This window comes from Curcuma longa, unplaced genomic scaffold (genome assembly GCF_044706935.1).
Source record: "Curcuma longa cultivar G26 ecotype Majalengka, Jawa Barat unplaced genomic scaffold, ITB_CL_G26_1.1 contig_16603, whole genome shotgun sequence".
NCBI lineage: Eukaryota > Viridiplantae > Streptophyta > Magnoliopsida > Zingiberales > Zingiberaceae > Curcuma > Curcuma longa.
In genome coordinates, this window is record NW_027430394.1 from 30,381 (window position 1) to 51,693 (window position 21,313).

General features: G+C 42.9%; 1 protein-coding gene across 1 annotated transcript in view; it reads left to right on the forward strand.

Moving 5' to 3' along the window:
* The window catches only part of LOC141816433 (tyrosine decarboxylase 2), a 58,244-nt gene that overhangs the window by 13,037 nt on the left and 23,894 nt on the right, over positions 1-21,313 (forward strand). The gene's annotated exons all lie outside the window — the stretch shown is intronic.

Consider the following 21,313-nt stretch of genomic DNA (forward strand, 5'->3'; position numbering starts at 1 on the left):
TAGAATATTTTTTACTAAAAAAGGAAAAACTATTGAAGCGGGGTCGTTGCGGGTTGTGACACCCCTGCAACCCCACGGAGGTAGCAGTGAGATTGCGACGACCTGCAGTGCTGAGCGACGGACGATACGACAAATTCCGTCTGTGTCGCCAACCCATGCACTCAATAGCAATGCCTTGGTTGGCAATCTGACAAAATAAAGAGTATTACTCGATGAGTAAACTTGTATTTTTTTTAATAGAATGATTAGAACAATAATAGGTTGGAGGATTCTCTCAAGAACTCATGCAAAGTATGATTGGCATGCTAAAATAGTAAAAGTAAAATATAAATTAATATTTAGATTCTAAATCAATGAGAAAAACCCTAAATTGGTTCTCTTTCCTAAACCCTTTTAAAAATCATTTTAAAAGGATTTACTTTTTTATTTACTTTATTCTCTCCTATTAAGCAGAATCTTACCCTTTAAATTGAGTATGCTAAAAATTATAATAAGTCCTCCTTTAATGAGAATTTATCATATCCTAAGGGGCTTAATTGAAAAAGTTACCTTCAAACAAATTTTAACTAATTAAACTCTTTTTTTTTAAGAAATGGGCAGCCTCTTATTTATAATTTTAGTATGTATGTATCTTGGGGGTCTGTTTATAAAATATTATGCATTAAAGGGCCTAAATATAGCATTATATTGATGAATAATATATCCCTCTCTTTGTACTCATACTCTACTGCAACTCCATCACCTCTAGCATGCCTTGCTCCACCTCCTTCATGGCATTGTGTTGGTCCACGATCTCCTATTTGGCAAGATGTTCCTCTTCCATGACAATAAGGTGTCATGCCCATCTTCCTTTTGTGATTCCTCTCTCAATATAGAGACCTAAATCTTCATGCAGTTGCAACATCCAGGATCCCATTCATCAACACCTCAACATAGTAGCGCCTCCCACTTCCCATCCATTGACCTGGATGTGGTGGCACCTCCTGCTCTCTCACCCTGGTTGGGCTCTGGCTTAGTGTGATTAAACTTTGAATCGAGTCAGGAAGAAGAAGTCCAGCTCCAAGCTTTCAAAAGACCGGGCTTCAAGGGAAATGCTTTCTTTGAGGAAAGAAAGAGGCGAATAGCTATGAAAGAAGAAAAGCGGTTACTCTAGCAGCGGATATGCGACAAGTGAAAAAGACTCGTCAAGGCCTAAAAATGCGCTTTTTTCGCATGTTTAGTGGATTCCAAGGGGTAAAGGCCCCGATCGACCTCCTGAATGAATTTATATATAACCTTGCCTGGTGGCGGTGGCGCTTCAGCCAGGGCGGTGGCATAAGATTAAGCGGAAGCTCTTTCATCTGCAGAAGAGAAAAGAGTTTCATACACTTAATTGACTGCAACATATCAATCTACAACCTCCTAGGTCTCCATTAGAACTTCTCACATGGGGAAGCCTCGATCTTTTCTTCTTTTTCTTGATTAGGTTATTGCAATAGGTGAGTTGAGTGTGAGTGGTTGAGTAATGAGATCTTACTTGCCCGGGAAAGTGACTATCTGATCGGGAGAGGTGAAGCCGGGAAGGATTGCCTTTGGCCGGGAAAGAAGCCTTTATGGCTCAGGAGAGGTGAAGCCGGGAAGCTTGGTGCTTGGCCGAGAGACAAGAGAGCTTTGGTAGCTTCTCCGGTGGTCCAGAAGGACTAGGTGACTAGGCCGAGAGCTTGGTGCTCGTGGGCGAATGGAGAGAGCTTTGGTAGCTTGTCTCCGAGATGGTCCAGGAGGAGCCTTGGTGGCTCAGGACCGAAGTGGCCGAGAGCTTGGTGCTGAATGGCCGGGAGGTCCGTCCAGGAGAGCTTTGGTAGCTCGGCTCAGGACCGTGAGCTTTGGTAGCTCGATTTCAGGGAGCCTTGGTGGCTCAGAACCTGATTGGCCGGGAGCTTGGTGCGAATGGCCGGGATGGTCCGAGAGAGCTTTGGTAGCTCGGCTCAGGACCGTGAGCTTTGGTAGCTCGATTTCAGGGAGCCTTGGTGGCTCAGAACCTGAGTAGGCCGGGAGCTTGGTGCGAATGGCCGGGATGGTCCGGGAGAGCTTTGGTAGCTCGGCTCAGGACTGTGAGCTTTGGTAGCTCGATCTCAAGAGGAGAGTCTTGGTGACTCGGTCTCTTGATTCTAGGAGGAGGGCCTTGGTGGCTCGGTCTCCTGTTTGGTCTGAGAGAGCTTTGGTAGCTCGGCTCGAGACCGTGAGCTTTGGTAGCTCGATCATCAGGGAGTCTTTGAGACTCAGAACCTGATAAGTCCGAGAATGCTTTGGTAGCTAAGCTCGGACATGACTGTTACATTGCTTTCTTTCATACTGTCCTAATATTGGAACGTTCTAATGCTACTTTTGAGTGTGCAGGTATACAGGACAGGTTTGGGAGGGAGATTTCAAACGAACAGTGGAAGTTCCAAGGCGATCTTCGAGCTGTCTTTTCTGCAAAAAGGATTACGAGCAAACGGCGCACGAAAGCAGGTAGCAGTACCTGCAGTTGGCAGGGAAGGGAGACTACAGCTTTTGTCAGAGATCCGTTGGGCACAGTAATCGAGGATGCAGGTCTATAAAAGAAGCTGAAGAGGCGCTAAGGAAAGTATCGATTATTCTTTTTGAACGTTCATTCTTTGAAGTGCTAAAATCTTGAGATCAATCTGCTAGTCGAAGCCAGAGGAAGAAGAAGAGCAACGTCCTGGTTTTGGAGAGACAGGCTTGAGCTGCAAGCGGTCTTTGTTGTTCTTCTCATTCTTAGTCTTTGACGCATTCTTTAGTTCTCCTTTGTCTTGTGCTTTATTCATATCTGTTGAGACAAACTGTGGAGAGGTTCCTCCACCGAGAAGGAGAAAGTTTATAGCCGGTGCTACCGGGGTTTGATCTGCCGAAAGATCAAGGAGTCGTCCACCTTACGGACACGCCGAGGAGTAGGAGCAAGTTATCTCCGAACCTCGTAAATCCTCGTCTTAGCCTGCTGATCTTCATTTACCTCTGATCAAGTTGATTATTTCCGCTGCGTAACCGAAGATTAAGCAAGAAAAAGCGAAAAGTGTGGACGGCTATTCACACCCCCCCTCTCTAGCCGTGTTCATAAGATCCAACAAGTGGTATCAGAGCAGGTCGCTCTGTTATTTGGATTAACAACCAAAGAGCAACACAATGGCTATGAAGGAAGGACTCAGCACCAACAGACCTCCCTTCTTCGATGGGTCTGATTTTCAGTACTGGAGGAGTCGCATGGAGTATTATCTGAAGACAGACTTCTCCATGTGGTTTGCCGTACGAGAAGGCTTTGTCCCGCCAAAAGATGAAGAAGGAAAAGAGCTCGACTCCTCAAAGTGGTCTGCCGAGCAGACTAGAAAAGGCCAAGCTGATGCCAAAGCAGTAGTGACACTACAGTGCGGGATCAGCAAAGATCAACTTAACAAAGTTGGTCCATTCACAAGTGCCAAGGAGTTGTGGGACAAACTGATCGAGCTACACGAGGGTACTAGAGACTCTCGTATAGCAAAAAGAGACCTCTTCCTGAATCAACTCCAGAATCTATCCATGAAAGACAATGAAACAGTAAGCGAGCTGCATGGAAGATTCAAGGAGATAATCATCGGTCTCCACTCGATCAACGAGCACATCGAAAATCGAGACCTTATCAGGTACGCTCTAAAGGCTTTCCCTAGGAACACTCTGTGGTCATCCATGGTGGATGCCTACAAAGTTTCCAAGGATTTATCTACGGTAAAGTTAGACGAATTCTTTTGCGAAATGGAACTGCACGAGCTATCTAACAAAGGTCAAAAAGAGAAAGGTATAGCTCTTGTTGCAGGTGAAAAGACTAAGGAAGGAAGAAGGAAGAAGGAGAAGAAGAAGAAGGAGAAGAAAGAGAAGGAGAACTCTTCATCATCCGAGTCAGCAAGTGATGAGTCTGATAACTCATCATCCAGCTCGGACGAAGTAGCAAACCTCGTCAGAAGGATGATGCGGAAAAGCCGCAGATACAAAGGAAGGGGTAAGCCTAATGATAATAATAATGATCCATCAAACGTAATATGTTATGAGTGCAGGAAGAAAGGACACTACCGTAACGAGTGTCCTAAAATCAAAAAGAAGGAAGAGAGAGAAAAGAAGAAGGAAGAAAGAGCCAAGAAAAAGAAGGCTCTAAAGGCAACGTGGGATGAGTCCTCCTCCAGCTCATCTGAGGAAGAGAAGGAGGAGAAGTCTACTCGGCATCTCGCTCTCATGGCCCATCACACTGAATCTGAGAGAGAGGAGAGCTCGAGCGAAGAATCAAGCACTTCATCATCATCGGATGATGAAGAGGTAACCTCCAAACTCGATAAATGCTATAGGACTATAGCTGCTCTATCTACCATGCTAAAGAAATCAAAACATAAAGTTAAAACTTTAAAAAATGAAGTAGAACAATTAAGGACAAATAGGGAGGATGAAGACCTCCAGATTGAGGTTCTCAAGGATGAGAACCAATCCTTAAGAAATCGGATAGAAGATCTCAAGCAAATGCTTGAGAAATTCGCCACTAGCTCCAAGACCCTGGATATGATATTGAACGCCCAGAGGGCAGTTTACAATAAGGCCGGGCTGGGGTATCAACCTCAAGTAAAGGGAGCTAGCTTCGTGTCCCTAATGTCCAGAACAAATGTTTCCAGGACCCGGGCAGTGAAGAAAAATGGGACTAAGGCATGGGTGCCAAAGTCCCTCATCATAGATGCTGTTGGACCCAAAATCTGGGTACCTAAGTCATCTGTTTTCCGTGTCTAGCAGGCACGTATCAAGGGGGAGCGTCCATCAACGTGGTTTGTTGATAGTGGATGCTCCAAGCACATGACCGGGAATAAAAAGCTTTTCACTACTATACAGAACAAGTGTAGAGGTAATGTTTCATTCGGTAATAATGGTCGGCTCAGAGTAGTGGGTGTCGGGGACATTCACATATCTGAGTCTCTAAAAATCAAGGGTGTCCTGCTGGTCAAGGGGATGACATTTAATCTCCTTAGTGTCAGTCAGCTGTGTGATGCCGGGTACTCGGTAGAGTTCCAAGCTAGTAAGTGTCTGGTTAAAAATAACAACTCTAATGACACTGTACTAGTCGGCACTAGGGTAGATAATATTTATCAAGTGTCATTTGTGAACTTTGCTGACTCTTCTGTTAAGTGTTTCATATCAAAAGAAGAAGAGTCATGGCTCTGGCACAGGAGGCTAGCACATGTAAACATGAAGAACATAAGAAAGCTGGCCAGCAAAGGACTTGTCCGAGGACTGCCGACCATCAAGTATGAAAAGGAGAAGCTGTGTGATGCATGTCAAATGGGTAAGCAAACTAAGTCATCACACAAAAGCAAAACCACTGTAAGTACATTACAAGCATTGGATTTACTGCATATGGATCTATTTGACTGCAATAATGTTATTTCTCTTAACGGCAGTAGATATTGTTTTGTGATCATCGATGATTTCACTAGATATACTTGGGTGTTTTTCTTAAAACATAAGGACCAAACATTAGATATTTTTATTTCTTTCTGTAGAAGAACAGAAAATGAGAAAAATACAACAATCAAAACAATTAGAAGTGATCACGGAGGAGAATTCCAAAACAGTAGGTTTTTGGAATTCTGTCAGGAGAAGGGATATAGGCACGAGTTCTCCACTCCTAGAACACCACAACAAAATGGTGTTGTAGAGCGGAAGAACCGAGTTCTACAAGAAGCTGCACGTAGCATGCTTAATGAGTATGCTCTGCCGAGCTACTTATGGGCAGAAGCTGTGAACACAGCCTGCTATGTGCAGAACAGAGTCCTCATACATAGGTTCTTAGGAAAGACACCTCATGAGCTCTGGTTTGGAAGACCACCCACAGTCTCTCATCTTCGGGTGTTTGGCTGTAAGGTGTTTATCCTAAACACCAGAGATCATCTAGGAAAATTCTCGGCAAAAGCTGATGAAGGGATACTAGTTGGGTACTCCCTCGTCAGTAAGGCCTACCGAGTCTATAACCATAGAACCAGACTAGTAGAAGAGTCATCTGACGTTGTATTTGAGGAAAATCCAAAAGTCAATGATCAGACAGAGGAGGAAGATGAAGTTCCAATTGAACCTAGGAATCTAGGATTAGAAGAACATCCTCCCAAAGATAAAGGAGAAGAGGACTTGGATGGTGAGCCTGACACTCAGCCAGAGCCAGAACAGAATTCTGGTGAAGCTGACCGGGAGACACCAACTACCCCGAGACAAACAAGAATCATATCTAGTCATCCCCAGGACCAAATTGTTGGAGATATCCATCAAGGGGTTAGAACTAGATCATTCTTTAGAAATGAGCAAGCGAAGTGGCTCTAATCTCGGAGATTGAGCCTAAGGTTGTAGACGAAGCATTGCATGATCCGGACTGGATAATTGCTATGCAAGAAGAACTGGGTCAGTTTGAAAGAAGTCAAGTCTGGGACTTAGTCCCGAGACCCAGGAAGACCACCATCATTGGAACCAAATGGGTCTTCAAAAATAAACTGAACAATAAGGGAGATATCATAAGAAACAAGGCCAGATTGGTAGCCAAGGGGTACAATCAGATTGAAGGCCTTGATTATGATGAAACATATGCTCCCGTAGCCCGACTAGAATCCATCCGATTGATGCTAGCATTTGCTGCACACAAAGGATTTAAACTCTATCAGATGGATGTCAAGTCGGCCTTCCTTAATGGAGTAATTAAGGAAGAAGTATATGTGGAACAACCACCGGGGTTCGAGAATTCAGAATTCCCGAATCACGTATACAAATTGAAGAAGGCTCTGTATGGGCTTAAGCAAGCTCCTCGAGCCTGGTATGAAAGGTTGTCCACCTTTTTAGTCGGGAAGGGATTTGTGAGAGGACAAATAGACCCTACACTGTTTCTGAAAAGGAACGGTGAAAATATTTTCGTGGCCCAGGTATATGTCGATGACATAATCTGTGGTTCAAACAATAAGGGTTATTTGAATGAGCATATAAACCATATGGAGAGTGAATTTGAAATGAGTCTGGTAGGAGAATTGACATTCTTTCTCGGACTCGAAATTAAACAGACCAAAGAAGGAATTTATGTGCATCAATCCAAGTATACACTTGAGATGCTCAGAAAATTCAAGATGAGTGATTCTAAGGAAATCAGTACTCCTATGGCCGTGAGCACTCACCTAGATAAGGATGAGTCCGGAAAACCAGTAGATCTAAAACAGTATAGGAGTATGATAGGGAGTCTGCTCTACCTCACAGCTAGTAGACCCGATATATTATTTGCTGTGGGTATGTGCGCAAGATATCAAGTGTGTGCCAAGGAATCTCATCTGACTGCAGTTAAGAGAATCATGAGATACCTTAAAGGCACCACTCGAGTTGGTCTATGGTACCCCCGAACAGAATCTTTTGACTTAATTGGCTATACTGATTCCGACTATGCCGGGTGCAAGTTGGACAGGAAAAGCACAAGTGGGGGCTGCCAATTTTAGGATCAGCTTTAGTAAGCTGGTCAAGTCGGAAACAACATTGTGTTGCTCTTTCCACGACCGAAGCTGAATATATAGCAATGGGAGAGAGTGTATCACAACTGTTGTGGATGATACACACATTGGAGGACTATGGATTAAACTATACGGGTGTGCAAGTGTTGTGTGACAACATAAGCACGATTAATTTAACCAAAAATCCAGTCCACCACTCTAGGACAAAACACATTGAAGTGAGACATCACTTCATTAGAGATCATGTGGCCCGGGGAGATATTGTTCTCAACCATGTTGAGTCAAAATCTAACCTAGCCGATATCTTCACGAAACCTCTCCCTGAAACTGAATTCAGTCACTTACGGAGAGAATTAGGCATGTGTCTTGCCCAAGAATAAGTTCCTCCGAGATCATTAAGGACTCTAAACATAATAAGAAAAACAGGGCAACACTATGGGTAACCGGGAACATCTCACACAAACTATAAGGGTCAACAAAATGTTTTTGTATTGCTAGAAATGGGGTGAGATGTTAGGATCAACCGAATTATCTGAAATGTATAATGCATTCCTTGGATAATGAGGTTGACGATACACTAATAATCAAGCACGAGGAAGACCAATGCATAATTCATGTGTATTTGGTTCCTAGATCGTGCTTGTACATTCCAATCATTAATTTGATTGGACCTTCATTGTTTGATACAAACTAATCATTCTAAGTTTTAAGAATAAGAAAAATTCAAAGGAAGGAAAGAGTTTAGGATCTCGAGGAATAAAAAAAAGTGGGTAGAAATAGGAAATAAAAGGAAGAAATCCAAGCAAATCGACCAGCCGGTCGATCAGAAATCCTGATCGACCAGCCGGTCGATCAGGAAATCCTGATCGACCAGCCGGTCGATCAGGGATCCTGATCGACCAGCCGGTCGATCAGGGGACCTCCTGATCGACCAGCTGGTCGATCAGGGCCTCCTGATCGACCTGGTCGTCGATCAGGCTCCTGACCTCTCCGATCCCGTGACTCACTTGTCCGTAACTCCACTGTACACCCGTGTGACTGCTGTTGCCCGTGACTCTCTTTCTTCTTCTTTCCGTGACTTCCTCTTGTTTCCCAACTCACCACTCGGCAACTCTTTCTTTCCTTTCATCCTACCTCTACTCCACAGCTTTCCGGACTTCTCCCTCAGTTTTTCTCCGGCATATCCCGGTATTTCCAGAATCCTACTCTCGCCGAGCAAGCAAGAAGCAATCTTCTCAGGCTAAAGGATCCATCGGCTTTCATGGCTCATCTCTCTCTCTCCCAGCATCTCTCGTCCGAGCGCTAGCCGAGCTGCAAGAGTCTTCGGCTTCGCGCATTTCCTTCTCGAGGAGTAGTCATCGTCTCGGCAGAGTTCTTCTGGCTCTCGGCTTGTTCAGGTCTTCTTCTCGGCCAAAGCTTGACCGGATCTCCTTCTCTCTCTCGGCTGTCTCTCGGCTACCACCTCATTTACCCGGATCTGTTGGTGCCGACCACAACCTCATCTCTCCCGGTCAACAGGATGTCCAAGGAGCTTTGAAGTCTTTCTGAGCCTTCACGACAGACACTTGATCGGGTGCTTGTCCTCCTTCCCGAGCATTCACAGCAGATCATCTTTTCTCAAGAACCCGGGCACCTTCACCCTCGTGACTTTCTGCCCGGACAGAAGGTCCTTAGCTCGGCATCTCTCGGCTTGATCGGCAAAATCTTCAACTTATCCGAGCCGATTGCAAGCATTCTTTCTCCAGATTATCCGATCTATGGCACCTCGGTATAATTTTCTACCTTAATGTCCATTCTATATTTTTCACTTTATATTTTCTAATCTAAGTTATTGATTCATGTGTTTTCTTTGTGTGTTATTATCTGGGGGATCCTGTCATAAAACCCTGACCACATGTCATGACCACATGTAACCAAATTTAGGAAGAAGTCTAAAGGCAAGGAGAAGGATCTTCCCGAGGTCCACCTCAGCCTACTTCCCCCTCTAGACGTCAGCCTCCCCAGAGCACTAGGTTTCCTAATGCCTACCTAGAATGGTCATTTAGCAACCATTCATTCGAGACTATCACTCCGCGGTATGTTGACCGCGAATTCATACATGATGTGTGTCCTAACACGTTTGATATCATTGAGCATTATAGGCTGCATTCTCTGGTTTATTGCACTCAGCATGTCAACATTGACTTGGTAGCAGAATTCTATAATAATCTGCAAACTAATGATGCAGTCAATTTTAAGACACGAGTCGCCAAGAAATCACTAGAATTCACTTACCCCATACTTCGTGAGTTTCTTGGCTGTCGACCATCGGAGGTAGACTTTTCATGTTTTCCTCATTTACCTCCTGTGTTATCACCTCCATTTGAGCATATCACTGTCGATCTTATGCATCAGCATTTCTTCCATCGTCCTCGTCCTGATCGGTTTTTGGGCTCTTCTTCTGCATTTCCTGCCCTGGCTTTGTCAGCTCCGGACTATGTCTTGTTTAAAGTCATAGTCCACTGTATTCTACCGATTCCTTCCCGTGGACTAGCTATCATCCGGCCTCCTCATTTATTCATGCTCTATGCTCTGCACCAGCGTCTAGATATTGATATAGCAGCGCAGATCTACCAGTCTATCGTTCATCATAGCCAACCTGTGAACAACAAGGTCTATATGCCTTTTGGGCATATTATCACTAGGTGGCTAGAGTCGGTCGGTATAGATATATCCCAGGGGAAGATAGAGCGGCTGACTGCCAAGTATTCCCGGCTTGGACTTTCGTCTGTTACGAAGTCCAAGATGGTTGTTAGACATGGGGTACTTCAGTGGGCAGATGGTAGGGCTGTAGGTCAGTTGCCTCGACAGGTTGCTGCACCTGCTGAGCTACCTGAGGATTTTGAGGACGAGGACCCCGCTGATGCAGAGGAGGAGGAGGAGGCTGCTGATCCCGACTATGGTGGCCCCGATCTACAGGCACAGATACAGTCTCTCGGAGAGCGGCTGGACACAGGACTTCAGTTGATCGATCGTCGCTTCACTGCCCTGGAGAGCCAGTTCACTACCTTCGGCCAGCGCCAGACCGAGATTTACGACATGATGCAGTCTTGGATGGCTGGTCAGCATGGTCCTCCTCCGAGCGATGATCCACCGCCGCCTGATTATATGATGTAGTTCCACTAGGAGTGTATGGATGACAGTGCTTCTGTTTATATATTTGCTATGCATGTTTTTCCTTGTTTTGACTGTTTATGATTACCATGTTTTTTCTTGGTATGACTTTTTTGACTGTTGGTGCTATTTATTGATTTATCATGTTTATGCTATCCTGCACTAGCATAGTCTTTCGGGAAATGTTATTATTAGCTATGCATTAAGACAACTCAAGGGAACGGATTCACCCTTCCATAGAGTTGATTAGTCTAACCTAGATCGACTTAAATTAACGGGACAACGATTAAGGGGGAGCGAGTGAGTGTATATTTAAGGGGGAGGATTTTTTTTCTATCCCTAAAATATTTTTCTCCCCTACATTTTTGGTGTTTGACAAAGGGGGAGAGGTTGGTTAAGTTTTAGCTAAACTGGTTAAGTTTAGAACTACCCCATCTAGACTAAAACTGAAATACGCCACCTTAACCAAAACTGAATTTAAGTTTTGATTTACCCAGCTTTATTTAAAACATAAAGGGGGAGAGTGGGGAGAGTTACCCAGGCTAGACTTAACATCTTCAGGGGGAGAGTTGTTCAAGGGGGAGATGGTTAAAGATCTACCCGAGCTACTCGGGCTATCAAAGATCTTCCCTGACTAAACTTAAATCGGGTTGTCAAACAACAAAAAGGGGGAGATTGTTGATGCAGTCTAACCCTAGTCAGACCCGAGTCTGACTCGAGTCAGACCTGAGTCTGTTTTGATGTTTGACAAAGATTAATTAGATCAACTAATCATGATTTAAGTTTAGCTTTACCTGATGAAATTAAGTTAGGAAAGTTAAGTTGAAAGTCGCCCGAGAAATTGACAACTTACCCGGGATACCTGGTTTCTAAATAGATTTCTTAGCTCCTGGGTTGATTGGTGAGGTTCCCGGGAGAAACTATTTTGACCGAGAGAAAACTTACCCTGGAAGGTTTAACCGAGAGAAAAGAGGTTGCCCGGGAATAGGTTCCACTGACAAGTTCTTGCCCGGGAAGATAAATTAACTTGAAACCAGGAGAAAGACCTCTGGCCGGGTAAGTATCAAGGAGAGATTACCCTGGTAATATAAGACGTATTTGGGCTTGGCCGGGAGATGGATATCCAGGCATATAATGTTAAGTTTACTTCGACCGAGAGAAGTAGGGAATGGTTCACCTGACATGGTCGGGAAAGATTTATATTGACCTGGCCATGATAAGTCTGGTTAAAAGGAAGTTTTATCCGGGAAGAAAATGGTTAGTAAAGATATTGACTAAGAGAGCCGGTTGTCTCGAAGTTTAAAGAGAGGTCTAACCGGGAAGGAGCTTCTTTTGTTTGAGAAAAAGCCCGGGAGAAGTGGTGGAGAACAGTTCCCGGGAGATAAAGAATACATGATGTAAAGTTATCCGGAAATAGATCCCATGGACATGAGTTTGCCCGGGAAAAAGGTTATCATGGTAGGAATCAATAAGGCCGGGGAAATGACGACAACGGCCGGGAGAACGGAAGAAAACAGAGAAGATCCGGGAGAGGAAAGGAGAGGGATCGACTCACTGGTCGATCAGCAAGGCTGATCGACCACTGGTCGATCAGCATGGGCTGATCGACCAGCCGGTCGATCAGCTGGTCGATCAGCTTGGGCTGATCGACCAGCTGGTCGATCAGACTGGTCTGATCGACCAGCTGGTCGATTGTTCGACCACTGGTGGTGATCGACCAGCTGGTCGATCAAGTCCGGGAGTTTCTGGAAGTCTGGAAAGCCCGGGATTTTGATCGGGAGAAATAAGTTTTTGCCCGGGAGAAGCAAGATCTTAGCCCGGCAACAAGATTAGCTTCATCAAGAGATGTTTGGCCGAATGAAGAGATGTTTGGCCGGGAGAAACAAAGCCGAAAGAAGGTTTGTCCGGGAGATTGTTGAAGGTCCCGGGAGAATGCTTGGAGGTCCGGAGGAGAGTGGAGAAGTGCCTAAACCGGAGAAGTGAGATCTTACCCGGGAGATGTAAGATCTTGCCCGGGAAAGTGATTATCTGATCGGGAGAGGTGAAGCCGGGAAGGTATTGCCTTTGGCCGAGAGACAAGAAGCCTTTGTGGCTCAGGACTGTGATTGCCGAGAGCTTGGTGCTCGTGGGCGAATGGAGAGAGCTTTGGTAGCTCATCTCCGGATTGGTCCAGAAGGAGCCTTTGTGGCTTAGGACCGAAGTAGCCGAGAACTTGGTGTTCGTGGGAGAATGGAGAGAGCTTTTGTAGCTCGTCTCGAATGGTCCAGGAGGAGCCTTGGTGGCTCAGGACCGTGGCCGGGAGCTTGGTGCTCGAATGGGAGAATGGAGAGAGCTTTTGTAGGTCTCTGAGATGGTCCGAGGAGCCTTGGGTCGGCTCAGGACCGTGAGCTTTGGTAGCTCGATTTCAGGGAGCCTTGGTGGCTCAGAACCTGAGTGGCCGGGAGCTTGGTGCGAATGGCCGGGATGGTCCGAGAGAGCTTTGGTAGCTCGGCTCGGGACCGTGAGCTTTGGTAGCTCGATTTCAGGGAGCCTTGGTGGCTCAGAACCTGAGTAGGCCGGGAGCTTGGTGCGAATGGCCGGGATGGTCCGGGAGAGCTTTGGTAGCTCGGCTCAGGACTGTGAGCTTTGGTAGCTCGATCTCAAGAGGAGAGTCTTGGTGACTCGGTCTCTTGATTCTAGGAGGAGGGCCTTGGTGGCTCGGTCTCCTGTTTGGTCTGAGAGAGCTTTGGTAGCTCGGCTCGAGACCGTGAGCTTTGGTAGCTCGATCATCAGGGAGTCTTTGAGACTCAGAACCTGATAAGTCCGAGAATGCTTTGGTAGCTAAGCTCGGACATGACTGTTACATTGCTTTCTTTCATACTGTCCTAATATTGGAACGTTCTAATGCTACTTTTGAGTGTGCAGGCTACAGGACAGGTTTGGGAGGGAGATTTCAAACGAACAGTGGAAGTTCCAAGGCGATCTTCGAGCTGTCTTTTCTGCAAAAAGGATTACGAGCAAACGGCGCACGAAAGCAGGTAGCAGTACCTGCAGTTGGCAGGGAAGGGAGACTACAGCTTTTGTCAGAGATCCGTTGGGCACAGTAATCGAGGATGCAGGTCTATAAAAGAAGCTGAAGAGGCGCTAAGGAAAGTATCGATTATTCTTTTTGAACGTTCATTCTTTGAAGTGCTGAAATCTTGAGATCAATCTGCTAGTCGAAGCCAGAGGAAGAAGAAGAGCAACGTCCTGGTTTTGGAGAGACAGGCTTGAGCTGCAAGCGGTCTTTGTTGTTCTTCTCATTCTTAGTCTTTGACGCATTCTTTAGTTCTCCTTTGTCTTGTGCTTTATTCATATCTGTTGAGACAAACTGTGGAGAGGTTCCTCCACCGAGAAGGAGAAAGTTTATAGCCGGTGCTACCGGGGTTTGATCTGCCGAAAGATCAAGGAGTCGTCCACCTTACGGACACGCCGAGGAGTAGGAGCAAGTTATCTCCGAACCTCGTAAATCCTCGTCTTAGCCTGCTGATCTTCATTTACCTCTGATCAAGTTGATTATTTCCGCTGCGTAACCGAAGATTAAGCAAGAAAAGCGAAAAGTGTGGACGGCTATTCACACCCCCCCTCTCTAGCCGTGTTCATAAGATCCAACAAAATGGTGAAGTCCTGAAGGTGCAGCCTCTTGGCAAAAGGAAGACTTAGCATGACAAAGCTGAGGGAAACATCTCAAGCAAGTGCAAGGATGAGGAGCCGTGGGCTCGAAAGCATCCAAGGAGGGCACGAGGCTTGTGGAAGATGTTTGAAGGCGTGAGTCAAGGCTAAGGGATGAAGAAGGAAGCTGAAAGGTGGGTTTTCAGCTTCATCAGTCGACTGGTGATGACATCAGTCGACTGGTGTCTTGATCCAAAACACACAGAAAGATCAGTTGAGTGAAAAAGCAGAGACCAGTCGACTGGGTGAGTGATCAGTCGACTGGTGGAGTCATCAGTCGACTGATATATGAATGTTGGGCTGACAGCTGGAGAATTAAACGCAATCTACAAGAGCCGTTGAAGCCCACCAGTCGACTGATCCCTGAGGCAGTCGACTGGTGTCGAGAAAAATATAAAAAGACAGATTGAAGATTGGAGACGCAAGTGTTTGCACTTTTTCTTCTTGCACGATCTTCAAGCTTTGTGACTCTCAAAATCTTCCTCCAAACCTTCACTACATATTTGTAAGAGGAAGAGATTGATTGTAAAGGTTTCTCCACCTTCAAAGTTGCTTTGAGAAGGAGAGGTTTCATAGTGGAACGTTCGTGTGGTGTGTGTGGATCCTTGGATTAGTCACCTCGAAGAGGTGGATACCAAGTAAATCGAAAGGGTTAGCATTGTTTACTTTTGATTTTGTCTTTGTCTTGTGCTTCCGCTAATAATATTGTAGGCAAGAGTAAAAAGTTGCTATTCACCCCCCTCTAGCAAATGCAACGGTCCCAACAAGTGGTATCAGAGCAAGGTTCGCTTCGGAAGAACTCACCCTCAACCGGAGCATCTAGATGGCGTTTCAAGAGGGATACAACACCGCACGACCTCCGTACTTCGATGGCAATGATTTTGCCTATTGGAAAGGTAGGATGGAATACTATTTAATGAATGATATTGAAAATTAGTTTAGTGTTGTAGATGGATTCGAAAAACCAAAGGATGCATCTGGAACACCTCTACCTACCAAGGATTGGTCGAAGGAAATATGCAAGAAGGCTCAAGCAAATGCAAAAGCCACAACCACCTTGCAATGTGGACTCTCCAAAGAGCAACTGAGCAAGGTTGGACCCTTCAACTCGGCCAAAGAGCTTTGGGAGAAGCTCATTGAATTAAATGAAGGGTTCAAGTGAATCTAGAAGAGCCAAGAGGGATCTCTTGGTTGGACAACTTCAAACCTTCAACATGAAGCCAAATGAGACCGTAAGTCAAATGCATGGACGGTTCAAAGAGATTGTGAATGGACTTCATGTGATAGGTGAGAAGATAGACAACCGAGATTTAGTAAGGTATGTACTTCAAGCCTTTCCTAGAACCACTTTATGGGCATCAATGGTTGATGCGTATAAAGTATCTAGGGATCTTTCAATTGTTAAACTAGATGAGTTATTTTGTGAATTTGAATTACATGAACAAGCTAATGTGTCTTCCAAAGAGAAAGGTATTGCTTTGATTGTAGAAAAGAAAGAAGAAGAAGAAGAAGAAGGAAAAGGAGGAGCCTTCATCTGAGTCCGATCAAGAGTCCTCGGATAGCGATGAGGAGATGTCGGCAAAGAAGGTTGCTCATTATGTCAAGAAAATGATGGGAAAATCAAGAAGATTCACAAGGAGGGATGTAAAGAAGATGTTTACATCATCAAGAGGTAAAAATAATCAAAGTTTAAGTTTTAATCCTAATGTTACGTGCTATGAGTGCAACAAGAAGGGGCACATCAAGCCAAATTGTCCGGAGTTGAAGAAGAAAGAGGAGAAGGAAAGGAAAAAGGAGAAAAAGAAGAAGGAAGTGATGGTGGCCCAAGCCACATGGGATACATCAAGTAGCGACTCATCAGATGATGAAGAAGAGCTGTGCCACATCACCAGACACATGGCACTAATGACACGTGAGAGTGATCAAGAAACTACAAGTGAGGAGGAAGACATCAAGTAGCGACGAATCTTCATCAAGTGAAGATGAGGTAATGGATTCTGCAAAAGAAAAGTTTCTTTATAAAACTATTGCTTTTCTTAAAAATGCCTTGATTAAGTCAAAGTCTAAGGTTAAGATGTTAAAAGAGGAACTTAGGACCATTAGGAATAATGATAGTGACTCTAGTGAAATTAATGAAGAAAATGCTAAATTGAAGGATGAAGTTATTGAATTAAGGAAATGTTTAGAAAAATTTTCAAATGGATCAAAAACCTTGATATGATCCTAAACAGTCAAAGAGCGGTTTACAATAAGGCCGGAATAGGATACAAACCTAAAGAGGTTGCCTACATCTCTCTAGTAGGAAGACAAGGGTCACCTAGCAAACAAGTCACTAAGGGAAGGTAAAGCAAGCATGGGTCCCTAAGAAATACTTATAAAATGTTAGTGAATCAAGCTTTTGGGTACCAAAGAGTGATGTGTTTTATGTTATATAGGTAAGAGAGAAGAAGGAACTCATGTTTACCAAACCAAATAGGCTAAAGAAATTATCAAGAAATTTGATTTGGAAAATGCTAAGGTAGCTTCTACTCTTATAGGAACAAATGTAAAAGTAGATAGTGACGTAGAGGGAACTTGGTATGTACTTTGTAGAATTATGACATTAGTCTTGCATGATCCCATAGCTAGAAGTTACTTATGTACATCTCACAAGACCCTAGGAAGGCTTGCTTGTGTATTTCTTAATTTGAATATTATGTGAGATGCTAGGACGATACTCATATCTTACTTATGCTTATGGCATCTTGATGAGGTATGAAGAGTATCAATATATCTATCATAGACCAACTATGGGGAAAGTAAATGTTTAATTCATGGACATCTTGCCCATTGATCATAGTTGGACATTTTAAATGTTTTGAAAATATTTCCATGTTGTACTCACAGTGATATACACTTGCAACATCAAAGGTTTCAAAACATGGCTTGAGGTTGATACATAAGTGCAAGTTTGTGCCAAACTTTTGAGTTTTGGTCAAACTTATGAAATACTTTGATTTTTCATAAAACTTTATTTTTCCTTGATAGAGAATGTTGAAACAAACTTGCTTGCAAAATTTCATCATTTTTTAAATTTTATGGAATTAATAGGGCATTTCTGAAGTTCGTCTCAGAATGTTGAATTGAGCTGATACATGGGACCAGTCGACTGATATAGATACCAGTCGATTGGTACCAGTCGACTCTTCGTTTCTCACTCGACCAATCTTTCTGTGAGATTTTTCTACACGGGACAGTCGACTGATTCTGAATCAGTCGACTGGTGAGTCTGATAAGGCTGAAACTCTGTGGTTTCGATCGTATCTTGGTCATTTAGGTATCCTATGACTTACTACTCCATGGAAATGCCTTAGATGACATTTTTCAATTATAATGGTCAATGTGATTGATCAAGCATGTATTTTTGAGACTTTCCAAAGACATTGTTGGTGCAATGGTCTAGGGGGAGTAGAGCTTTAAATTGTTGGTGAAATGACTTTAGGGGGAGTAGGGTTTTAGGGGGAGTGTATCTCTCAAAGAACAACTTTCTTATTACTTATTTCAAGGGGATGAGGTTCTTGCTTGGATATTTACCCTAGCTCTTGTTCATTTCTGCCTCCATATGGAGATGTAGCCTTTTTGGTGTGTGTCAAAAAAGGGAGAGAAATGAGTTTGGTTTAAGTTAGAATCTCCATGTTTTATGCTTCTATTATCCATGCTTATATTGCTTCATGATTATGCTTTATGCTGAAATTATGTCTTATCATGTTAAAGACCTAACTTAAATAAGTTTTTGTCAAACATCAAAAAAGGGGAGATTGTTGGTGCAATCTTGCCCCAAGTATCAGTTGGTTTTAATATTTGGCTAAATGAGTTTAAGTTATGCAATGTTGGTGATCTAACATGTGTGATTTGAGTAAACAGGAAAGTCCAGGTTTGAAGTCTTGGCAATTGGTGATGTCCCGGAGGCGCGGCCTCTTTGGCGAAATCCCGGAGGCACGGCCTCTTGGCGAAGTCCCGGAGGCACGACCTCTTGGCAAATGGTGAAGTCCCAGAGGCGCGACCTCTTGGCAAACGGTAAAGTCCCGGAGGTGCGACCTCTTGGCAAAAGGAAGACTTAGCATGACAAAGCTGAGGGAAACATCTCAAGCAAGTGCAAGGATGAGGAGCCGTGGGCTCGAAAGCATCCAAGGAGGGCACGAGGCTTGTTGAAGATGTTTGAAGGCGTGAGTCAAGACTAAGGGATGAAGAAGGAAGCTGAAAGGTGGATTTTCAGCTTCATCAGTCGACTGGTGATGACATCAGTCGACTGGTGTCTTGATCCAAAATACACAGAAAGATCAGTTGAGTGAAAAAGCAGAGACCAGTCGACTGTTCAGTCGACTGAGTGATCAGTCGACTGGTGGAGTCATCAGTCGACTGATATATGAACGTTGGGCTGACAGTTGGAGAATTAAACGCAATCTATAAGAGCCATTGAAGCCCACCAGTCGACTGATCCCTAAGGCAGTCGACTGGTGTCGAGAAAAATATAAAAAGACAGATTGAAGATTGGAGACGCAAGGTTTTGCACTTTTTTTCCTTGCACGATCTTCAAGCTTTGTGACTCTCAAAATCTTCCTCCAAACCTTCACTACATATTTTGTAAGAGGAAGAGATCAATTGTAAAAGTTTCTCCACCTTCAAAGTCGCTTTGAGAAGGAGAGGTTTCATAGTGGAACATTCGCGTGGTGTGTGTGGATCTTTGGATTAGTCACCTCGAAGAGGTGGATACCAAGTAAATCGAAAGGGTTAGCATTGTTTACTTTTGATCTTGTCTTTGTCTTGTGCTTCCGCTAATAATATTGCAGGCAAAATCGAAAGTTGTTATTCACCCCCTCTAGCAAACGTAACGGTCCCAACAGTTATTGAGATATCTTTTTAATTATCTCGGATATCTAGGTCATACAAGTGCATTTTGGCCAATTTTTAACCATCCTTTTCGGCGTCGAGCTATGTTGGTCGGCATGGGAAAAATAAAATTTATTGCTCCATCCGCCAATCGGCATGTGAGATGACTTCGACACGACTAGCAAAAACAAAGGGAGAGAAGGAAGAGAGGAGTACAACCATGATTTAAAATCTCGAGTAACGGTGAAATTTCGATTCTAGACCGGAATGATACAGTTTCAGTACTATATCGTGCTGTCCCGATATAGTTTCGATATTTTTTAAATATAAAATATATTAATTAAAAATAAAATTTTAATTTAAAAATTTAAAAATAAAAATAAAAATAAAATAATAAAAAATAAAAAATATATATATTAAATTAATAGGATAATTTTATTAACCTTTAATTAATCCTATTTAAATTATCCCAATCATAGTTAGGAGTTAATTAAAATTATTAACCTAAGTTTATTTAATTAAACAATTAAAAACTTACCCTGTTAAGCTTCGGCGCACGATCGCGGGCACACGCAACCCACATGACGCCTCCTGAGTTCGAACATGTTGTTGGTCCCACACGACGCCTTTAGACGAGTCACCGATCCCACGTGATGCCTTCGGACACGTCGTCGGTCCCTCGTGGCGCATCGCCAGTCCCTCGTGATGCATCTGGACGGGTAGCGACATTAGTACTGCTTGTGTCAGTGCAGATATGTCGGCGGAATGAGATGTTTCGCCTGTATCAGATAAAACGACTCAAGATTTTAATTTGAGTACAACGACAATGATAGTGGTGAAAAACAAAGAGGGGGTGGGAGAGAAGAAATCGAAGGGAGAAACAAAGGGAACAAAGAAGAAGTACCAGAGAGAGGAGTAGCGTTAGTGATTGGTGGTGACAAGCGTCTTTGGTTGGCGGTGGAGGATGCAACTTTGGTCGAGATGTTGTGCTCCTGCTACAGTCGGTGAGAGCCAGGAGGAATTGGGTGTCCTATGAGAGTGGGAAGAGTCGGGGAACAAAGGGAAAGAAATCAGGAAAAAAGGAATGAGGGAAAAAATAGGAATAAGAGACGAAAAAAATTAAATAACTAATTAAATACCATTAATCCTAATTAAATAATTTTTATTTTTTTAAAATACATCAATAATTTAATTAAATATGATTGAACCAATTTAATTAAATACGATTGAACTTGATCATTTGGTTCAATCTTAAACTGAGAAAAATAAATTCAAATTAAGCTCAATTTAAACTTACTTGACCTTAATCACCATACCTACTTGATTAACTCCACCAAATGTTAAACAAACTTACACTTGACCACTAGAATTTAAAATGTCAGTTCAATTTAGTTTAATTAGTATCTACAAAATTCTAAATAAATAATATAAAATTTATAAAAGTTTAAATTGGATAAAATTTAGTATCTAATCTCAATAAAGATTTTTTCACATTCTAACTTTTATGATAGTGAAAAATAGTGTGAACAAGCTATGAGAAAATTAGGATTTAGCGAAGCAAAATTGTTTAATTAAATTAAAAATAAGTTTTTTATTTTAATTTTATTCATTCAAAATATTAGCAAAATTATATAATAATAATTATAATAGATGTTAGTGAATAGATCATTTAAAAGGAAATTATTTCCAATTCAAATTGAAGGATACAAAATTTTAAATTTAATTTTATTTAAAAATTTTGAATTAAAATGTTCCAATTTGATTGAATTAAATTTGAGTTAAATTCTATTTTTTTAAAAAAAATGTTATATACATAAAATTTAAGCCTAAATATAATATCTTACTCTAAATTTTGAAAAATCATATATATTAAATGAAAGTATACACATATACTATCCGTATAATGATTAGATAAATAATTAATTAAAATAAAAGTTGATTGTTATTATTAATAATATAATTAATTATCGAAACCATATCACCCAAAAGGCTTGGTTGTTGTAAGTCTCGAAACCATATTGGAATGTCATGATACGATAACAAAATTGTGTCGTTCCAGTTAAAGACCGAAACATAGGCACAAC